The sequence below is a fragment of the Palaemon carinicauda genome, chromosome 7, assembly GCF_036898095.1.
Source record: "Palaemon carinicauda isolate YSFRI2023 chromosome 7, ASM3689809v2, whole genome shotgun sequence".
Lineage (NCBI taxonomy): Eukaryota > Metazoa > Arthropoda > Malacostraca > Decapoda > Palaemonidae > Palaemon > Palaemon carinicauda.
In genome coordinates this window covers 12359434-12364563 of record NC_090731.1, presented here as the reverse complement: position 1 = coordinate 12364563, position 5130 = coordinate 12359434, and the positions used below count along the sequence as shown (strand labels likewise).

The 5130-nt window shown below is 30.6% G+C and overlaps 1 long non-coding RNA gene across 1 annotated transcript in view; it reads left to right on the top strand.

Moving 5' to 3' along the window:
- LOC137643473 (uncharacterized) overlaps positions 1-2263 on the top strand; it is a 122113-nt gene extending 119850 nt beyond the window's left edge. Inside the window, exon 3 of the long non-coding RNA XR_011044955.1 lies at positions 798-2263. This is a non-coding gene — a long non-coding RNA (uncharacterized lncRNA). The remainder of the gene's footprint in view (positions 1-797) is intronic.
- The last annotated feature ends 2867 nt before the right edge of the window (positions 2264-5130 follow it).

Below are 5130 nucleotides of genomic sequence, written 5' to 3'. Positions count from 1 at the left end.
TAAGGGGCAAGAGCAACGAACAGCCCCCCTCCCCCCCTTCCCCATAAGGCGTCCTCGTGTCGTTAGGTTTTAGGTCAAAGCAAACCCCAAGGCACATATTATTCCTAAGGCTCAACAGATGAAGTGTTGTTGGGACACCAGTTGCTTCTTCTGTGCCGGCATGGTGTATCTATGCAAGGAGATCTGCTTCTGTAGGTTGGCAAAGGCACCAGGCCCCCGTTGAGATGCTACCGCTAGAGAGTCATTGAGTCCTTTGACTGGCCAGATAGTAGTACGTTGGATACTTCTTTCTAGTTACGGGTTATTTTTCCTTCGCCCACTCAGACACCGTACAGTTTGACCTATTCTTTCCACATACTTCTCTGTCCTCATACACCTGACAACACTGAGATTACCAAGTAATTATTCTTCGCTCAAAGGGTTATCTAATGTACTATAATTGTTCAGTAGATACTTTACTCTTGTTAAGGGTAGAGGAGACTCTTTACCTATGGTAAGCAGCTCTTCTAGGAGGACACTCTAAAATCAAACCATTGTTCTCTAGTCTTGGGTAGTGCCATAGCGTCTGTACTTTGGTCTTCTACTGTCTTGGTGTAGAATTCTCTTTTTTGAGGGAACCCTTTGGCATACTATTCTATCTTATTTCATTTTCTCTTGTTGTGTTTTTTACTTTTTATAGTTTATATATAAAAGATTTATTGTAATGTTATTAGCCCACTGTACTTGAAATACTTTTATTTGATTGTTCATTATTTTTCTTGTAGTTTATTTATTTCCTAATTTTCTCTCCTCACTAGGCTATTTTCCCTGTTGGAGCCGTTGGGCTTATAGCATGCTGCGTTTGCAACAAGGGTTGTTGCTTAGCTAGTAATAATGATAATATCTTCGAAAACTCCATAGTAGCGGGAACTGACCTTCACCATCGCCACCTGCCCAATTTGTGTCCTGACCTTGCTTCCTGACCTTGCGACCTGTCCACTAGCTTCAACAGGGGACATACAACATAAAGACAGGTGGCAATATAATACCTCTTACTAAAGCAAAGGTATAGCAACAAAGAGTGGAAGAATTTAACTAAGAGTGCATATAATTAGGTTTATTTGATAATGCACCAAAATACCAAATGAAAGTTAAAAGGAAAAGACTCCTTATTCATTTGGACTATTCAGCATTTGGGAGTATTTTTTGTTTTTATAAAAAATGGGAAAACAAGATTAGAGGAATATAAATCACCTTTCACTCACTATTCCTGGATGAAATGAAGTGTTTACAGGTGTATGTGTGTGTATTTGTAAGCTTATTTTTTTAGTAAACGTGTAACATTTTCATTAATAGACTTCATTGGATGTCTAATTAGCTTTCGAATACAATTATCAGTGTCCTTATTCCTTGGTTAGTTACGCTATAAACATTGTTAAATTAGATGGATTTGTTTATAGAAAAATGCAATTAAATGTGATTATACTGTAAATTTTGTGATTGTAAAGAATATGTAATTTAACTTTTTAATAAATGATAAATTTTTTTTTAACAAGTTGACACTTAGTATGTCTATTTTGCCCCTGGTCAAAAGTGTTAAATGGAAGAGATTTTGATACTAAAATATTATTTGCTGTAATTTCTTGATGTTTACATTTCCAGAGTATTATAAGTTGATTAAATGATACTGTGTGCGTGTTTATGTATCTCTGTGTCAGAGAAAGACTTTGAGATAGCATTTACTATATGCAGAATGATTGAAATAGTTTCATTACATATTTTAGGCCTGCTGAAATAATTTACCATTATTGTTATCCTTTTTAGAATGCCGAGATACATTTGTCTAGAGATCTTTTTATTATATTGTGAAATGAATACACTATAGTTTTTTCAATGAATGCTTCCTACTTCCATCATTTTTTTCCTATGAGTAGTTACCTAAAATACGTAGTTTTTGACAAAGCTTTAACAATATTCATTATAAACGTAAATGCTATCAATATTATGTTAAATTATGAAACATACGTCTCTCCATACAATTAGATATATAAAGAAATTCTACTTTTAGATCAAGCAGTTATTTGCGCATCAGGATGGCCAACCTTCAGAAATCCAGGATAGCCAACCTTAAGAAATTCAGGATTGCCAACCTTAAGAAATCAACGATATGTTAAAAGATAAAACCCTAATTCTAACAACGCTAATCAAAATTGATAGCCAAACTCTAACTTACATATAATTTTGATTTAATCATGATGTAAACAACGCTTATGCCTTGCACAAATAAAGCTATGTTTACAATTTTTTTGGCTTTTCTTGTTTGTTTCCTTTAAATATTAATCTTTTATTACTCAACATACAAGCACCACTAAAATGTTGCATTATATGAAAATGTTGTAAAAGCAGTTGAATTAAATATAGTATTGATAATCGATCCACAATTATTATCATATCGATGTAAATCCCTTATATATTGTCGTCTGCTAACAGTTCTTTTACATTGAAGGGTCAGTGGATAAATATATATAACCTTACCATAACTTTTATCAATGAACTATCCTCATACGCAAAATTTATAGCAATCTATAGCTACGTACAGTAGACATTGACTAACTTATATTTTTTATTATATTTTGCCATAATGAAAACTTAAAAGAATCTAATGTTTACATCCTCGTCCACTCGTGAATAAGGGCTGCAAACCTTTCGGTTTTCAAAGAACAGGAATCACACCTGATAGACTGTTCATAAGCATTTCGCGAAGTCGGCAAAATGAGATACATAAATGTACGCATTTTTTGTTTGAATATGACCCAGGTTACTATCTAGCCTTTCATTACAAATTATCTTCTTCTACTTATTTTGTTGGCATTTCTGGATCCCTTCCGCTCTACCAGTCATACATTACCAGAACTATAATAGCGAATTTCCCTCTAATATGTAATATTCATTTCATGATACTCCTTATATAAGAATTTTTCTCTTTAAAAATATTTCTATTTTATTATTTTGACCATCTTGTATACATGAAATTAGATTTATGATGTATTTGAAAATATTAAATAATAGTATCTTCGGTGATTATCCCATGTTCTTAAAGATACCAATAGATGGCGTCAGTGAGGCCATTTTGTGAATAAAATTCTGGAAAAATCTGGTTTTAAGGAACACTGGGGGCGTTGCTTCTTGATTGACTTAGCCAATAAGAACATACCATTCAGACTTACCCAATAGAAACACACCTTTCGGCTGAACTGTTAACGAATAGTTGTTTGCTCGTTCAATTGTGTAAGAGAGCTACAGGACAATTCGACAAATTAACCAGAATCTTATTCGAATAAACCATTTAAAAAGAAAAAATTGTCTTTTTTATATATCAGTTATTTTTATTAATCAAAATGACAATCATTAAACTCTTTTATTGAAACCAGGCGCTCAAAATGAAAGTCCACCAGAATGGGTGTTATAATTAATTCCATCAAGGGGCTTTTTTTATTAATTTTAATAGCAGAAACAAATCAACGGAATTTATAACTTTTCATATGAATAATCATAATGCAAGATTGATAACCAAAATTTGCATATATGTTGATTGCAAAAACTCGTATTTGAAAGTTCTCCGATTTCAATTATATGACCCTGTTCAGTTTTTCCTTTTATTCACAGTATGGATAATGAGTTGAAATATGTTAAAATAATGTAATAACTGTATTAATGAAATACTTTGTCTTGTTCCTATATATATATATATATATATATATATATATATATATATATATATATATATATATATATAGATGTATATGTGTATATGTGTATGTCTATATATGTATAAGTGTATATATATGCACATATATATATGTATAAGTGTATATATATGCATATATATATATATGTATATATGTATGTGCATGTCTATATATATATATATATATATATATATATATATATATATATATATATATGTATATGTGTATGTATATATATATGTATATGTGTATATATATATATATATATATATATATATATATATATATATATGAATATATATATATGAATATATATATGTATATATATATATATATATATGTACATATATGTATATATATGTATTTATATGTATTTATATATATATATATATATATATATATATATATATATATAAAAACAGTAATTTTTACTAAATAATTTTATTTCACTACATAATTGACAAAATTTCAGTAAAATATGCCCGTTGAGCTATGACGGTAAAAAAAAATTTATTTGATCATGCATAAAAAAAGAATCTAAACTAAGTATAATTGATGATTTTCAGAATTGATATAGTTTGTTCCTAACAATAAATTTTGTATGGAGGAGGTTCATAGTTTTTCCCAAGTGACCCAGAAGACAGTTTGTAAATTACAAAAAAAAGAAAAAAAAAAAAGCAAAATCAAGAGAAAATGGCCAACTATAGCATTTGGCTCTTTCACTGCCATAACGGCTGGTTGACTATTTTTTAGACCCATATCAATGAAGTTCAACTTAGGTTCTACCGCTAGCATAGAACTATTTGTTGCTTATGCGAGAAATTCGATTTTTTATTAATAGTTTGAAATGAATATCTATTTGGGGGCGTAAACTGCGTCCAATGGTCGTTTAGACTCTAGAGGGTGAAGACTTTGAGGTTATAATTATCACCTGTATTGGTTGTTAAAGAGTTAACTTCGCTGAACCAAAATATATCTTATATTTCTCTGGATTTTATTTGGAATTAGGATGAACACTAAGTTTTCGGAATTTCATAGACACTGGTGTCCCATATATTTTTATAACTGGTATAGAAGCAATAAAAAAATATTTAGTTCTTAACAATTTAGCAGAATTGTAACCTACTGGTGATCCGAAAACGCACTTTAACGTAAGCGTTCCATATGTATTTCATCTTACAATACTCATTTCTCAGCAATATATAAAAATCGATATTCATCAAATGGAAACGAGATTTGCATATGGATGAAGGAAGATGTAGCCCTTAGAAAAAAACGTACTAAGAAGACGTTTAGGAAACGTTTAGTAGTATCTCTTGTCCAAAATGACTCCTGATAACAACCAATCGTCAGTGTCTTTCAAGCTTTCGTTGTGTTTATAACGTGTCACAAGCAGTCATAC